The sequence below is a fragment of the Palaemon carinicauda genome, chromosome 28 (genome assembly GCF_036898095.1).
Source record: "Palaemon carinicauda isolate YSFRI2023 chromosome 28, ASM3689809v2, whole genome shotgun sequence".
Lineage (NCBI taxonomy): Eukaryota > Metazoa > Arthropoda > Malacostraca > Decapoda > Palaemonidae > Palaemon > Palaemon carinicauda.
Window position 1 is genome coordinate 4,438,818 of NC_090752.1, and position 17,832 is coordinate 4,456,649.

General features: G+C 40.6%; 2 long non-coding RNA genes across 10 annotated transcripts in view; one reads left to right on the plus strand and one right to left on the minus strand.

The window, feature by feature from the left end:
- Positions 1–13,093, plus strand: part of LOC137621427 (uncharacterized) — a 315,539-nt gene extending 302,446 nt beyond the window's left edge. For 7 of the 9 annotated variants that reach the window (XR_011040218.1, XR_011040223.1, XR_011040222.1 and 4 more), the window contains 4 exons: positions 1,806–1,907; positions 2,253–2,331; positions 10,423–10,537; positions 12,983–13,093. This is a non-coding gene — a long non-coding RNA (uncharacterized lncRNA). Of the gene's footprint in view, positions 1–1,805; positions 1,908–2,252; positions 2,332–10,422; positions 10,538–11,270; positions 12,430–12,982 lie in introns of those variants that run through there. The other 2 variants (XR_011040217.1, XR_011040224.1) reach the window with 2 other exon arrangements.
- Positions 13,094–14,886: 1,793 nt separating this feature from the next.
- The window catches only part of LOC137621432 (uncharacterized), a 40,992-nt gene continuing 38,046 nt past the window's right edge, over positions 14,887–17,832 (minus strand). The window contains exon 3 of the long non-coding RNA XR_011040230.1: positions 14,887–15,655. This is a non-coding gene — a long non-coding RNA (uncharacterized lncRNA). The remainder of the gene's footprint in view (positions 15,656–17,832) is intronic.

Sequence of the window (17,832 nt, forward strand, 5' to 3'; positions counted from 1 at the left end):
AATAAATACTTTGTTACGTCACCAATACCTTGGAGGGAGGGTATTGGATATGTCTTAGAACTCATGCTTATCCTCGAGTTCCTACATAAAGACAAGCCACGAGTCTCTCTCACACAAGTTTCTGCAGGCCGCTATCATTGAGTTACCTTGTACTGTAACTACTTTGATTTTAGCAAGGGTAGGGTTCCTACTAATTAGATCAAAGATCAATTAGAGGGAACCCCTGGTCATGACCAAGGCCAGTTGGTAGAACTTCCTCCCTCTTAAGAGTACGTCAAGGTTTGTATCTGTGTCGGAACAAATAACAAAATTGGAAATAATTTGTATTTTTCCTAACATACAAACCTGGAGCTATTTATACAAATTGGCCTGCCACCCTGTCCCCCTAGAAGTCCTGCCAGAAAGCAAAAGTGGTTACTCAACCGACAGGTGTGAGTGAGCAGGGTAGCTAGTCTACCCCAACCCCCTACCGCTAACTGGCGTATGGGGTAATTATCCCTCGCTAAAATTGTCTTGGCTGGTTTTCATCGTTGCTGAAAGTAATACCCTATAAATAGCTCCAGGTTTGTATGTTAGGAAAAATAAATTATTTCCAAATTTGTTATTTCACTCTGATGTCAATCTTAAACTTTGCGTTGTTCCAAATTTGTTTTTGTCTTGTTTAAAAAATCTATTGTGTGATCCCTATTAAGGATGTGTAATCGGAACTCTATGACCTTATTGAACCAATTCAAAATGACAAAGTACATTATATTTTACATCATCATCATCATTGTTATTTCCAAGGATGAACAGTATGTAGATGTTTCTTACATTATTCTGGACCTAGTACTTCACACAAATGGTGATACCAAGAACTTGTTTGGTTTATAAGTAGTGCGAGAAAATAAGAAAGAAGTTATTGAATTTATTGTATGGAACAATATGCAGAAATATTTTTAGTGACATTTATATCTCATGTCTTAGTAAGCTAGTTTACTTTTTCATTACCATGAATGTTAATAACATTTTTGAAACTTTAAATCACTAGTTAAATCATACTGATGGTTGGTCAGTATGGAAAGGTAAGGACTGGGAACACACACAGAAGCTGGAATCAAGCTATTTCCATTAGTCTAAATTACAGCCAAGATTCCCTTGCAACTGACTAACGATGTTGATGCTATATTAGGCATTGGGTACTTCAGACTAAAGCTGTGAATGAAAAAATCCTGCTCAATGTCTTATTTCATTTCATCATTAGCAAGTAAAATGCCTGCACATATTGGTGCTGTATTAACTGCAGAGCAACTGTAATAGGGAGCTTGAAATATTTAATACTAGAAGCATGGATGGTTTTTGTCAATATTGAAAAAATGTTAGGTGTTCCTTGAAGTACAAGCCTATGTAAAGCAATGACAAACAATAACGATGCTTTCTGAAGTGTCTTTGTATCTAAATATCACTTCAGCAAAGGCCTTGGAATTGCAAATCTCTCTAACCTTGACTAGTACACTAGGGGAGAAGGGATGGAAATGCCATACTAGGAATAGATTATATAGCTCTAGATGCAAATTGATCTTTGCCTTGTACAAATACAGAATTAATGTAACTTAAGCATGTGAATTTCTGTGTCTGTGCAAGTGGCCATTCTTTATGTACTGTGCATGAGAGATTAAAAACACTTTTGCACTGTTTTAAGACCTATGTGACTCTTGTGATGGTAGGGTACTTCAAACTATGAACAATTGTTAGAATTTACTATTAACTTAATCGGTCTCAAGGTTATGTTTTTAATGTTTTTAAATTTTGTTCTTGTTTTCCAGGTGCAGGTTGATCTTGAAATGTAATTGATCAGGAGTAAACAACAACAACAACTATTAATCCTACTGCTGTCATATCGAACACTCAAAGGTTGTGTAAACAAGGTAATGTAGAGGAGTATTGTTAGAATTGAAATAAAAATTCCTAACAAGATTAATAAGTAGGAAAGTATCTATCCAGCATTAGCTAGTGTACTAGAAGAGGGAAAAGTTCCAAGTTTGTAACTGTTTTGTATATAATATAAAGTAATGTTGTGGTTGAGTGAATATGTAGAATATATTTAAAGTTTTGAAGTACAGTAATGAGAACTTTCAAGAAGCTAATGGACTCATTTTGCAAATATTAATAGTTTATCATCATCTTTTCACTCTTGATATCAGTTTGTTCATAGGTTGAATAATTCGACTTGCCCATTGCCGATAACTCATTAGCTCTTTTCTTCCCTCCAGGTCAATATTGTTGTTTGTGAAGTTAAATTATCTTTTCACAGTGAATTACAAGAAAGTGTCGGTAAACTGTCGACTTATTGTGAGGAACATTTAAATTCATTTTTATTTATACGAGACTTATTTGTACCTTGACATAATGTAAATAGTTAATAAAGGGATTTTGACGAAGGAAAAATCTATTTCTGGGCGAGAGACCTGTGCCGCCCAGTGAAATACTCCTAGAGCACTATTTCTAAGGAATATAACTGCTATATATTACCAGAGAAAAAAAAGCATAGGAATGCCAGGTTGAACCCAGCTCGCTCACCTATATAAGGTGTCGGTATAAAATACTGGGGCGTGATAATTCACAACCAGAGGTCTCGCACTATTTAGATATCTCCTCTTCAAAATCCCCGCCACAGCGAGGTGCCGTTCAACACTACTACCACTAACCCAACCCACGCCAGTGACGTCACTCCTCATAGCACCCAAGGTTTGGGGCCCATGTTGGGAGGGAAGTCAAGGGAGGGTTCACTGGGCGGCACAGGTCTCTCGCCCAGAAATAGATTTTTCCTTCGTCAAAATCCCTTTTCTGGGCTCCGACCTGTGCCGCGCAGTGAAATAGTACCAGAGAAATGGTCCCAAAACTTGGAACAATACCTGAGGAAGTAACAAAATCCAAAATAACAGGTAAGAGGATAGCAAGACATAGTTGATTAAGGTTCACTATGTTCAGGAGGAATCACATTCCCTGCTGCCACTGTAGCAAATATAAGGCTTCCAGAGGTTTTAAGCAGTGGCGTTTAAATACTGTTGGAGACTTCCGGCCTGTATATTTAGTAAGTCCAGTGAAGTTCATAGTAATTAACTGAGGTAGCTACAGCTCATATATCATGGACGTAAGGGAGTGATGTGGGAATGATTCTAGGTAGCCCGTTAGTGAAATGCAGAATCTTCTGTCTGAGTCCTTTCAGGATGATGGTTCTTCACCTTCTCTAATGGGTAAGGGCCCCGAGGACTGAACGGGAGATATGTTTAAGTAGGCTTCCAGAGTGTTTACTGGACATAAAGATGGGTCCTGCGGAAGTGGGACAATCTTCCAGGGGAACCGTCTGTCCTGGGGGTCCTCATTTTCGCTAAAAATCTTTTGTCAGGGGAAAGGAGTACTTCCCCTGACGAGAGAAATTCAATATGACCTGGATCTCTAGACAAGGCTGAAAGTTCTGATATTCTGGCGCCAGAAGTCAGGTTCATTAAGAACAAGGATTTCCTAACCAATGGAATATAATGGCAAGTCTCGTTAAGAGTGTCTGAAGCCAACTTAAGTACGTCATTCAGAAACCAGGAAACTGAGCTATGGTGAGTTGATGGTTTCAATCTGGCGCAGGTTCTCGGGATGGATGAGAAGTATGAATCTGTAAGGGCAATATTAAAGCCAATTGTAAAACCTTCAAGGCTGACTTAATTTGTGGTAATAGTACAAGTCGCTAAGTCTGATTCAAATAAAATTCTGAAGAAGGTTACTGTCAGATTCATAGTCATTGTCTCAACCTTTGAGTCCCTTAAAAACTGGCAAGTTTCATAACAGCCGAATCATACTGTCGAAGGGTGGATCCCCTCTTATCTGATTCTAAAAATAACGTATTTGAGGATCAATATCTGCACCTCTTGAGCTGCAAATTTCATAAAGTCCAGAAAGGTAGGGCATTCTGAATTTGAGGAAGCTAACACACAGCGAGTTGTACTGCTTGTGTTAGTATTGGATTGGGGATCTGTCGAGGTTGGATTGGGGATCTGTCGAGGTGGAGACCCAGTTCCACCAGAAGGGGAAACCCGTTGTGCTTGGGCCAGATGGGGACTACTAGAGCAACTTGGCCTTTGAAAGTCCTGAGCTTGTCTAACACTTTCATCGACAGATTTATTGGTGGGAATAGGTAAATTCTCTCCCAAGTGTTCCAGACTAATGATAGTGCGCCTGTGGCGTAAGCCCGAGGATCCGGGCTGGGAGCTACGTAGCACTCTAGTTGTAGTTGGACTTTGTTGCAAACAGATCTATCTGGAGATCCGGAACCTGAGAAAGAATCCAACTGAAGGACATTGGGTCTAGTGACCACTCCGACTCCAGCGGAGTTGTCCTCGAAAGTGCGTCCGCCACTATCTATCTAGAAGAAACCTGATATGTTGGTTTTTGGCTGGAGCCGGTTGCTTAAGGTCAAAAATACCGCCATGGCCTCTAAAACATTGATATGAAGTTGGCGGAATATTGTCGACCATAGTCCCAGGACTTTCGTGTACTGAGAGTATTCCCCCCCCCCCCCCCCCCCCCCCCCCCGCCTGTTAGGGAGGCGTCTGTGTAAATGACGAGCTTGGGGGTGGATATTGTAAGGAAACTGATTTGCCAGATTTTGACCTTTGTCCATGGTTGAAGTCTTTTCTTCAGAATTGGTTGGAGTCGAGCCCTTTGTCTCGATATTACCCGTTTTCCTGGAGCACCATACTCGGCTTATATCTTTCAGTCTGGCCTTCAGTAGTATATCTGTTACTGAGGCAAACTGGAGGGCACCCAGGATTCTCTCTTGATTTCTTCTGGAAGACAATTTGTCTTTGAGAAAACGTATTGTGTTTTGCTATATCGTTCCTCTTGGCTGTTGGGAGACAGAGTGTGGGAGCATAGAACCCATTGAATCCTAACCATTGAAACTTGTCCTCGGGACCAAACGAGATTTCTCGAAGTTGATTTGGAACCAAAACTGTTGTAAGAGATTATCACTCTGTAGTTGCTGTGAGGCAGTTTGCCTAGTTGAAGCCTAGAAACGGACGAAAATGCCTTGCTTTCGGAACATGATAGCAAACGTCTGCAAGATCCATAGGGGAGGTGACGGCCCCACAGAGAAGCAAGGTCCGCACCTGAGAGATGGTCAGCATGTGAAACTTGTCGCATTAAATGTAAGAATTCAGAAGCGACAGGTCTAGGATTACTCTTCGCTATTCTGAGTCTTTCTTTGGCCCGCTGAACAAGTGATCCTGAAATTACAAACGATTTACTTTCTTTATTGCTTCCTTTTGCAATAAATCGTTTTCATATAAGACTAGCTCTTCCGTTGGATGTTGATGAAAACTGGTTGGTGGAGGGGGCCATTCTATCCAACTCCACCCCAGACCTTTGGAAATTATACTGAAAGCCCAAATGCTGAACGTTCAACGGTTCCGGAAGATGTAAAGTCCTACCCCTACCTGAGAACTCCCAATGATTTGCTGCGGATTTACCTCCTCGGCCTCGAGAGTAGCTGTTGCGAAAAGTTCCTCTCGAGCTAGCGCCTCTGGGGCGCTGGTAACCCTGGAAAGCACCCTGAGTTCAAAGGTGGGCCTAAGGGCTGGGGAAGTAGCATAGGAGGTAGTTGCTACTTGGGACTGAGGAACCAGCACGTATTGCTGTTGGGGTTGACCCTTCGAAGTGAAAGGTTGACTCCCTTGTGCCACCGGGATGGTTTGAACCACCTGTTGGGACTGCCGGTTTGGAAGGAATGGAAAGATCTCAGACTCTTTCTACCTCGAGATTGGTTGCTGGCCGGTTCGAACTTGTGCTTGGGGACTAAGCCCATCGAACCTTGAGGCTCTGATTGACCCTAGCAGCTCCAGACTGGGGCTTTAATGAGCTTGTTAGGCTCATGTCTGATAGTGGCCTCAGACAAGACATGCCTACAGCAACGACGTCTGGCCGCAAAGAAGTCGTAGGAATCAGACAGTAAGGTTTGAAGTAATGACTTTGTCAAGACCTTAAAAGGTGGTTCTTCTCCATACATTAAAGAGGTCTTTTCTGCCATTGTAGCCGAGTTGATAGGTCTACTCAGGCGCATACAGGCTTCGAGCTCGAGGCATATCAGAGATTCCGGAAGCCTGGGTAGCCACTCACTGAACTGAATGAGAGCACAGTCAGCGCTTAATTTACCCATAGGTCGCCGGGGCGTTAGCCCAGCAATCGTGATCCCCCAGGGACAGGAGGGAGGTCGGATGCGTTTCCTTCAGCTGCGGTAACGGCTTGTCCTCGTTTATTGCCTGCCGAGCAAGGTCCGATATCTTAGTGACACACGGAGTAGGGGTTTACTCCTCCACTAGAAACATCGTGTACGGGCTCTTGTGAGGTGTTAACGTAGTGTTAACACACTCCCACTCGTTTAAGGGCCGGACCCAGGTGGACTGAGCCTGCCCCTTTGGGTACATTTTGGTTTCTTTGGGGACCTTGTCAAACCTTACGAGTGTCTCCTCGGTAAGGCATGCGAAACTAGAGAGAGGGAACTGTAGACCCAGCGGGTAGAATTCAAAATCTTCTACAGTCCGGGTGCCAAACCCTTCGATGGTTAACATACCATCTTTGAAGGGAGAGCGCAAGGCCCCCTTCCACGGATTGCTTTCGACGAATTCCGGGAGCCTAGAGACATCCGGGATGATATATTGTGCTGTTGAGGTAGCCCATAACAAATGAGACCCTGTATGAGGCTATCTGGTTTAGCACTCACTTCCCCCTAATGGGCAATAATTCCATTCAATTGTCAAGTTCACAGAGGCACCAGGAATCTTCCATCCTATAATCGTGGTGACTCGGTATGTGACACGAGGTTTGAGCCAGTGAGCTACAGAGGTCCGTAAATTATATATATATGTATATATATGGATAAATATCAGCACAACATCGTGTTCAAATAGAAATAAATTTCTACCTCATCCCTGGGATCGGTCGCTGGCCTCTTCTAATGAAAGGTCAGGTTGAAACTAACCATGCCACGAGAGGCCATGCATCAATCTTGAAAGGGCTGCCGGATCAAAGGGAGCCTCCGGGGTCGTAGGTTTCAGGCCGGGCTTCGCTCTCGGCCCAAGAGAAGTCTTAACTGGTTTGGTGATTTGGAAGACCTGTGAGTCTTTGGTAGGGCTGGCAGGTAGCTTTAACTTTAGGGACAACGGGACGTGGCCCGACATCAGCCACGTGCTTCCTTGAAAACCCTAAAAGGAAGAGACACAGGGTCTCTTTGCCCTGACACTCCAGGCAAACCCGCCAACCCAGATCTAAAGAGTCGCCAAGGTAGAAGTCATGGAAGACTGCGAGCTCCGAAAGAGGGTATATCGTTACTAATGAACAAGGTAACTCCGTTGGGAATGTAAAATAAATAGATCGAGAATAAATGTTTAAATCGATCAATCACAAAGGAAATAAAATGAAAATCCCAAAATAATATATCCGAAGTTATAATTATAGATAGTAACGACAGGGGCACCTACAGTGTCCCATAGTAGGGTAGTAACCCAAAAAGATCCGGGTGTTCCGAATTCTTAAAATAGACCGGTATGAAACCGGGACAAAAGGCTATGAACAAAATTTCGGACCGGTATAATAACCGGGGAGAAAACTTTCATAAATTAACTGACATTGTCAAAATAATTCCATAAAAGGTGAAGATTATCAATGAAATAATATTGTCATAGCGCGAAATATACTATCCCGTCGGTACTGGGGAAGTATAGAATAACATAAAGATACCTAAGTATCCCATAGCAGGTCAGTAACCTAAAGAGATCCGGATGCTCCCAATTCTTGAATTAGACCAATATGAAATCGGGACAAAAGACTATGAACAAAATTCAGATCGGTACAGTAACCGGGGAAAAACTTATCATAAATTAACTGACTTTGTTAAAACAATTCCATAATAAGTTAAGGTTATCAATGAAAAAATATTGTCATAGCGAGAAATATACTATCCCGTTGCTACTTGGGAAGTATAGAATAAAATAAAGATACGCGAGTGTCCCATAATAGGTTAGTAACCTAAAAGGATCCGGGTGTTCCGGGTTCTTAAAGTAGACCGATATGAAACCGGGACAAAAGGCTATGAACAACTCTAGGACCGGTTTAGTAACCGGGGAATAACTTATAAATAAACTGACATTGTTAAAACAATCCCGTAATAAGTTAAGGTTATCAATGAAATAATATTGTCATAGCTTGAAATACACTATCCCGTCGCTACTTGGGAAGTATAGAATAAAATACAGATACGTGAGTATCCCATAATAGGTTAATAACCTAAAAAGATCCGGGTGTTCCGGATTCTTAAAATAGACCGATATGAAATCGGGACAAAAGGCTATGAACAAAATTTCGAACCGGTATAGTAACCGGGGAAAAAATTATAAAAATTAACAGACAGTTGGTAAAGTAAACTTAAAGTAACTTAAAGTAAACTTAAAAGTAACTTAAAGTAAACTTAAAGTAACCTAAGATACATCCTTAAAATACATAAATAGAAAACTCCAGTTATGATCTAAAACTAATGTCTGTAATTGAATAGGGCTCCCGGAGGGAGGATATTAATCAAAACTGTGTCAGTGTCAACAGATCTTGTATTTAAGAGCCCGAAGGCTCCGATGTCTGATGACGGGAGGGTACCACGGGAGAGCGGGGGGGAGCCAATGGAACCCCCACTACCCAACCAGAGGTACCGGGACGAAGGTAATGATTCATGTAGAATATAATATAATGATATGGGATATTAATAAGTCCTATGCGGACGATAATAGCAGGAGGTACCGTAGGTGGGGACACTCCTAATATAAGTGCTCATTCTTACAACCATAGCTAAAAGCAAAAGTTACACCAAGGTGCAGTCATACCGACTAATCACGTGTGATAGTCCCCGGTGGTCCCGGCCCTCCCCCTCCCCCGACCGATGGCCAATCGGGGCGACGGGAGGGGAGGAGACGAAACAGCCCGGTATGAATGAATGAGACTAAGTCACACCCCGTGGGTACACTCAGTCCTCAATATGTCGGAACGTTGAGGGAAGACTGAGGAACAAGCATACTTGACCCGTATGTCATAACCAACAACCATCGAGTGAGAGGAAGGGTGTACACTGGAGGAGGGGGGGATGGAATAGCCTCCCCAACCTGTGGGGGGGGGGGTATGGTACCGGGGAATCACCAGTGCGTAGTGGTAGACAGGGCTACCAACTGGAGATCCCCTCAACATGACATGAAAATCCCAAAAATATGATCATAACGGAGTAAAGCAATAAATATAATATCAATGCACAAATACATAAAAATTATTAATGAATTAAAAGCGAAATCACGTAAGTAAGGTTAGACATTCAGAAATAATATGGCGAGAGAGGGACTCGGGCGAGTGGTGAGTGGTAAGGGAGGAGCATGACGCCATCAGCAGATGGAAAGCAGGGGTACCAACCTAGTTACTGAAGCGGTAGATCGAAGAGTAAAAACAACAAAATACGCGAGAGTCCCACTCGAACCAAATGTAAAACTAGGTGGAGCGTACGAAATAAAACTAAAATGTTTAATAATAATAAGTGAGATGGTCGTCTTCCTAGAACTAGCGAAACAATCTCAAAGGTGACGCAATCCACCAACATGCACGAATGCAGGCATACCAACATAACCTACTCCTTGATGAAACGCTAACACTGATATCATAGGATAACATAAAATTAATGCTAGATGAAAGCATAAAGACGGTGTACTATATAAATGTAAGGAAAAAACTCCTAAAAGTTCGAACAAATATTAATGACTGACGAACTAACGAGAAAAAGGGCAGAGCCGAACCATGAACGGTAAGAACGGGGACGCCGTTCATATATAAACACTTCTCCATTAATAAAAACAGAGGTTACACTGCCCAATCTCGCTAACATTCATGGATAAAGTACTTAACTTCGATGGGGTATCATGGGAATCGGCCATCGATTATAAAATAATGATAAATCCAAGGATAAACACGAGAAAAAAACATGTTGGACTTAATAACAACAAGTGCTATAAAGGAGTGAAGTCACTGGCGTGGGTTGGGTTAGTGGTAGTAGTGTTGAACGGCACCTCGCTGTGGCGGGGATTTTGAAGAGGAGATATCTAAATAGTGCGAGACCTCTGGTTGTGAATTATCACGCCCCAGTATTTTATACCGACACCTTATATAGGTGAGCGAGCTGGGTTCAACCTGGCATTCCTATGCTTTTTTTTCTCTGGTAATATATAGCAGTTATATTCCTTAGAAATAGTGCTCTAGGAGTATTTCACTGCGCGGCACAGGTCGGAGCCCAGAAAAAGAATTATTATTTACAATTTTGAGTGTTGCCAAATTGAAGGCTATGGTTTTTGATTTTGTACACTTTTGCAGGTCGAGTCAATATTGGTGTAAGAGAGGAAGATCAAAATACTACTACTGCTCTCATCAGATTTAATGAGCACAAAATGGTTGTGTGAATGATGGAGAACATTTGAAGCCAAATTAGGTAAGGAAAAGTGTAATGTAAAGGTAGAATTAAGATTGCAAAATCATTTATTTTATGTTCATAACCAAAGCAATTTTGTTGTCCCAAGGTTTTGCGTTAGGCATTACTGTACTCATTTCTAAACCACAACCAAGGTTTATTCTTTGACAAATTGTATGCAATCTTCCCTTAACATTTTAAAGGTTTAAATTCTGCTCATGAATGACAGAGGCAAATGGTAGTGACAATGCCCTAGATACTGACCATATATACATATGATAGTCCTCAAGCGCCCTCTTCACTCAAGCGAGGACAAGGGAGGGTCAGATGGTCAGATAATGGCTGCTGATGACTCAGCAGATAGACCTGTGGGCTCCTCCCAAATTCCCATCTGTAGCTCACAAGGATGATGAGGTTGCAGACACTACAAGAAACTATCCAGCTTGAGGAGGACTCGAACTCCAGTGTGGCAGATCGCCAGGCTGGGGCGATTCCATTAGGCTATCAGGTTTAATATATCCTTACAGTATATGATTGTTCTTGGGATGGAGTTTACCTAGTTATACTATATGTGGAAATAGGGGATCTAGGGGTATCGTTAGGGTGGGGCTGCGCATACTCAAGGTTTTCTACAATTGAATGTATCTGCTGACTGATACCCTTAATTTTAAATGTTAAGGTCCGATTGCAGACAAACTCTATACACAATTTCTTGGTCAATTGGAATATTTCATTTCCCTTCTAATGGTGTCAGAAGTCGGGATGTCGTCGATTTTCCCGACACGAGAGGATGAACCTGAGGGAGGATGATGGCGCTTAGATATCTTAACTCCTCATCCAAAATCTTACCCACTGGGAGGACAACCACTCCCATCACACATCACGAGGGAAGTCTGAAGTGATGTGGTGCTCTCTATACAAGGGTCATGAAGGATGAGGATTACCCACTCATAAGTTTCGCAGCGTGGATCCGACCGCCCTGGACACGTCTGCATTCTCCTTTGTTGTTCTACTTGTTATGCAAGTGAAAAAATAAAAATGACAAACTTGAGTTCGGCTGGAAAGCATCAAGAACAAGTCTCCAGCTCGACGGCCAGAATCATGATGAAGGCTCTGTATACTGACAGACCCGTACAATTGGTGGCTATTGAGTGGTGGCTGCCAGAACTTTTGATAAGTCTTCATTGGCCGCAAACTGCTTTCGCCAGAATCTTACTCCTACTAAAGGAGGGTGGTTTGCATTGACATAGGAACAAAACTTGATTAGGTTTGAGTGCAAAAACCTACTAACAAAGGTTGACCTAAGAACTAAAATAGTTTAAATGCTGTAATAAATTAAATTTGTTTTAGAATTTTGAAAGTTATCTTCATTAATACAATATAAAATTTAATTTTACCTTGGTGAACAAGCCCAATAGACGTCTCCATTCACATTGATAGATTGCTTCAATAAGGTAATTATTTTTAAAAGAAAATTATGCATTAGAAATTTAAGCCAGTCATGAAATGCTTTCACAGAATGGTTGGTACAAGCCAGATATCTGCAAATTAAGGGGCATGGAGTTGAACCCTAACAAAAATCAGTTTGATTGTTAGTAGGTCAAGGACACTGACTCTTAGACATCTACATAGATTCTGCATTGATGGTGTTTCTTTAACTATACACATCTATTGAAATTTTAGGTGTGATTCTTGATAGCATCTTTACTATTGCAAAACTCATTTAGTTTGTTTCTTCTTCAATTGCACAAAATAATTGCTTATAGTCATTTTAAAACTTATGCTGATCAATCTATTCTGTAATGTTCTAATTTTTTCATACTAACTTGTTTTGAGTAGTTTTTCCTGTCTGGTATTCATCTGCAGACTCATTTAGTTGGACAAGAACTTCTAGCCTATTAAATTATTCCTGATCTTGATGTTAATATCTAGCACACTAATTAATTTATTTCTTTATGCGTGTTGCATAAATTTTTTCATAATTCTGACCATCCTTTGCCTTTGGATCTTTCTATTTTTGTGTTAAGTCTTGCCTTCTCCATCATACAGAAAGACAAGATACCTGTTATTCTAGAAGTTACATTATAGCTGTGACCAATTGTGGAATGATAGTCTTAAACATTAGTTGAATTGGTTAAACTCAAGAAGTTCAAATTTGCAGCGAGTGTTAACAGGCTGACATGAATAGTCTTCATAATTTGACTTATCACCTATTTGAGTGCCATTACTAATTTAAAGATTAATTTCTTCATTAATGGCTTCTCATACTTTTTCCTGTCCTCATTGTGCTATTTTTCCCCATCAGGACCCTTGGGCTATAGCATCCTGATTTAACAACTATGGTTGTAACATACCTAGCAATAATAATCTGTTCCTCTAAATAGCAGCATTATGACAACCGTAAATTGTGCTTGATAATAAATGAAATAAAACCCGATATCTTTACTTATGTGAAATTCTTTTCAGGAACAGATAAATTGTGAATGCCAAAATACAGTTCAAGAGCAGGAAATGCATTGCTATAGGTGGCGAGGTTTGTTCCTACAGGAGCCACTCTCTCAATGGTCTATGTATCATAGACTGTGGAAGTAGAACATGGTGAGTAGAAATATGTTTTTGTAAATATTTTGTAAATATTGACTATTTTGTAACTACTACAGCCATAGTTTTGAATCATCATCTGTATGAAGCGTAATGAGTAATATATACTATTTCAATCACTCGTATAATCAAGAACACTAACTTACAGCTTGCTTGGTTTTGTGGGAAGATTACACATGCTGCATTAGAGGAAGTTTCTCTGCCTGGTATATATATTGCAAAACTAGGATGGTAACTAGATGGAGATGCATGGTGGGGAAAAGGAACAGTGAATAATTGTCAAGTACATAATGGAAAATATCTTTACAGGTAAGAATGCAATAATTAAGCATATTTTAGTTTATAACCAAGTGACTTGTTTAAATGGGCTGATAGTTATAAAACAAATTACATCCACTTTAGATTTATTGTTGCAACTTACGTAAGATATATTTACAAGTTTATTTAAGATTTTCTACCAGTTACTAAAAATTAAAGTATTTCAAAAAACTATTTTGTACAATTTCATCAATGTTGCTCTTCATGTGATGCCCCCCACACTACAGACTACTTACACACTACTGCTCTTTCCAGGACACTTGGATGCTGTGCCTCATTTAAGGACTCTGCATTGGGTACTATGCAGTGGTAACCTGTCCTCTTCAGGAGTCTATGATGGACCACTGCTCCCGTTTTCGAGACAAACTGCCCTCTTTAGTACTTCTTTGTCTGCATTTCTTCAGTGGACAATGCCGCCAATTTCTTAAAGATATCAAAACTGAACTGGTATTCCACCACCACATCAGAATTCCCTACTCAGGACTACGACATTATCTTCAGTACACATCCCATGCTTTACACCTAGCTCTTTGCTAGGTCTCCTCATCTTGCACTTCAAGACTGTGCTCTTCTATGCCTCCTCCTCCTCGTCTTTAAGACTCCCTCTGCTTCCTTTCCCATTTGTGCACGGCTATGCTGCTAGGTCTTCTCATCCTGCACTTCAAGACAGTGCTCTTCTATGCCTCCTCCTCGTCTTCACGACACTCTGCTTCCTTTCCCTTTAGGATTTGTGCTCAGCTATGCTGCTAGGTCTCCTCATTTTGCACTTCAAGACTGTGCTCTTCTATGACGCCTCCGCCTCGTCTTCAAGACTTCCTATGCCTCCTTTCCCTTTAGGATTTGTGCTCGGCAATGCTGCTAGGTCGCCTCATCTTGCACTTCAAGACTGCGTTCTTCTATGCCGCCTCCGCCTCGTCTTCAAGACTTCCTATGCCTCCTTTCCCTTTAGGATTTGTGCTCGTCTATACTGCTCCTCTTCATCGCTAAATTTGGATTGCTGCTCTGTTTCTCTTTGGGAATTGTTGCGCTTTATTCTCTTCTCGACTGCTGTGAGGTATGCTCTCCTCCTTTTCTACATAGCCACATCTTTACAACTGCTGTCAGGATTGCTCATCTTTACAACTGCTGTCAGGATTGCTCTGCACCCTTACTTTTTAAGTCTGGTCCACAGTCTTGTCTACTCAATATGTTCAGCTGTGTGCTCTTTTACCCTTCTTGTCTCCTCTCCAGGACTGTATGCTTTGCTCCCTTTCTCTTCAGGGTACATGCACGGAAATACTTCTCTTCAATGCTATATCCAGCTCTGTCAAGATGGCACTCCTCCCATTCACTTTGGTCATGCTCTCATCATCATCAGAACACACACTCCTCCCTTTCTTTTTAGCACTCATGCATGGTTATGTCTACTCCTCTTGAAAAACAACTTTCCAGCCTTTTCAAGATTACACTTTCCAGCCTTTTAAAGCTTACACTAGTTCCATTCTTTTTCTTCTCCTTCATCTCCTCTCCAGAATTTTGTGCTCTGCTATGAATTCTCTGCTCCCTTTCTATGTCACTCATCGGCAACACCATGACCAGTTCTTTAGAACGCCTTGCCATTGCCACTTCTACAGGATTCTTCTTCTACACTTCCTTTCCAGGTCTCTTATTCTGCTTTCATCCCGTTCTGCACTCCTCATCTTCCAGATTTCTATTGCACCATGTCTCTATAAACTAGGGACTTGGCTATGTTTCCTTCTCTTTTGTCTGACTTTGTCAGGATTGCTGCCCACCTCCCGTGCTTTCCTCATCTTTTGGAACTCTCTTTGGAATTTTTTCCTCGGCTATATCTCCTTCTCTTTATCACTCTGTTCAGCTGCTCTCATCTTAAGACACTGTGCTACGGTTCAAACTTGCGCTCTAAATACATTTCTATGTATCTGCTCTGTTAAGTTGATTTGCTCGTTATCAGCCTTTTGAGGATTCTATGTGCTGCCTGATCACCTCCTATCGCAGACTTTGTGCTCTGCTACATTTCTTCGTCTTCAAGACACTTTATCTTTGCTCAGTTGCTACCTCTTACGGACTGTATGCTCTGCTGGCCCCCTCCTTGTTGTTGCGGTTTGCTTCACCACCTCTGCTCTTTGGGATACCATGTTGGGCAAGGGTTGGCAATTCTTTATTCTCTTGTATCTTCCCCCACTAGATCTTGGAATTTTGGGCTCATGTTAATTCCTCTCCCTATAAAAGATAAAGATTCAATTATATTGTATTTGAATTATTTAATTATAAAAAAGTTGTAGAATTACAAATACATATGTAAAAACAGTTGAACATTTTTTATTTATTAACACTATAATTTCCCAATCTATCCTCAATATAACTCAACTGCAATACAAGAAATTCCAATAAGGATATAATTATGAACCGAAAGACTAACAAACAAATCAACAGGTATATACAAAAAATTAAGCAAATAGAAAAATAAACGACTGAGACAAGCAAAGAAATATAGGACAATTAAAATTCCTTTCTACACCGATTGCGAGACACAAATTTGTAAAATAAAGATTCCAAGGCTAAAAAATACTTTCTAGTAACTGCAACCCCCCCAATAAAAAACTCCAGTGACTTTTCCTTTTTAAATTGGGTTTTAATTTTTTAAATGCGAGTAAAATGGCTGATATATAACAGACCCGATAAATAAAGACAAAAAGAATCTTTAACAGAAACCAACATACCTTACAAATTGAAATTATAAGCAAAGTAAAATTACTTGACACAAAGCAAGGTTAGTGCAAAAAATACCCCAAAAATGGTAAGCCATACAACTAAAATATTTTTCAATTACTATTTTCGTATACCTGGATTCTCTTTGTCCCCCGGGACCGCGCCATCTTTCAGTACAGGGAATTTCAAGGGCTTCATGAATTTTGGTTCTACATTAAATGAAATGCACAGAAATATTGTGTCCATGCAATGATATTAAGCATGTTAAAATAATGAATAAAGCCAATCCATGCCAAACAATAAGTTGGATCTAAATATGAAAACTAAATTCATAGTTCCAGGAGGCTTCAATGAATTCTGTTGAGTCCAGGTATAATACTTATGGTGCATACATTTGACAGGTAATTTTCAGCTTCTGGGAACAATCTGAACAGATGTAAATTTCTTTAATTTGAGGTCTATAATTATTATAAAATATAATACCGTAGAATTTAATAAGGAATTTTAACAAAAGAAAAATCTCTTTGGGAAGGTGTTGTTTATAATTACTTTTATGTGGAAGGCCAGAACAGTGGATCAAATAATAGAAAATACCAAAGAAAGAGTTTTTCCTGCTCTAGGGTTCTTGTAACATGCATAGCACAGACTCAGTGAGTAAAAGGAGACCCATGGATGGCTGCATTAAATCAGTCACAGTAACTCTCATGCTGAAATATGTTGGACAACCGATAACATGTTATCACCAAGAACCAATATACTGGAGACAAAAGATTCCTTGGCGCTTGTATGCGTTCAACTACAGTACCATCTTTACTATTTGGAGTAGGTGATATACCTCCATGAGACTCTGGAGGAGGACGGGTCTTGGAAACCATACAGCACCTGCCCATATCTAGGTTTTACTTTTGTCAAAACAACTTTCTTGGGGTTAATGTGCTGTGTGATTTCCAAGAACTAATACAAAGAAACAGAGTACACTTGCGTAGCATAACCAACAATAAACTCCAAACGGGCAATCTATTAGTTTGTGGATATCAGGGTTGGCATAAAATATCAAGTTGACACTCAACTCATAAAAGGGGGAGGAGCTAGATCCAGACATGGTTATCCTATCTATTAAGGGATCAGGATGAGAGGTTTCCTCTCTATCCCGGGTACCTAATGTGTCCTGAACGAGCTGACAACCAAGCAAGCATGTACCGCTGGGATTTGTTTCCATGTACCGCTGGGATTTGTTTCAAGCAGTGTTTTACAAAAACACAATAGCCAGACAAACTCATAAAGCTCTGGATGTCCTAAAATTGTATATTACTAGAAATTCCGATGAGGAAGAGATTTTTTTCACAGAGTATCTGCTTTTTTGATGAGGGATGTTAATATAATATTAACAGCCCCTGTAAAGAGGGCCTTGCTGGTCTGGGTATTTTAAAAAAAAGACTACCTTCTTAAGATGTGGATCTCTAAAGCTAAGTCTACAGGGTAGATGCTGGAGAGGGATTGCCATCCAACAAAAATGGGACGTGATTTGGAGGATCCTACCTCTGAACAAGCTTTTCATTTTCTGTTAAAAATAGGAGGCCAGGAGTCAGAATCAAGAGGTAACCAGGAATGTTGGGTGAGGAACTTCTGTTCTCTACGTAATGCAGCAAGCTTGAGGACTCTTGCTCCCTAAGATAAAGCTGGTATTA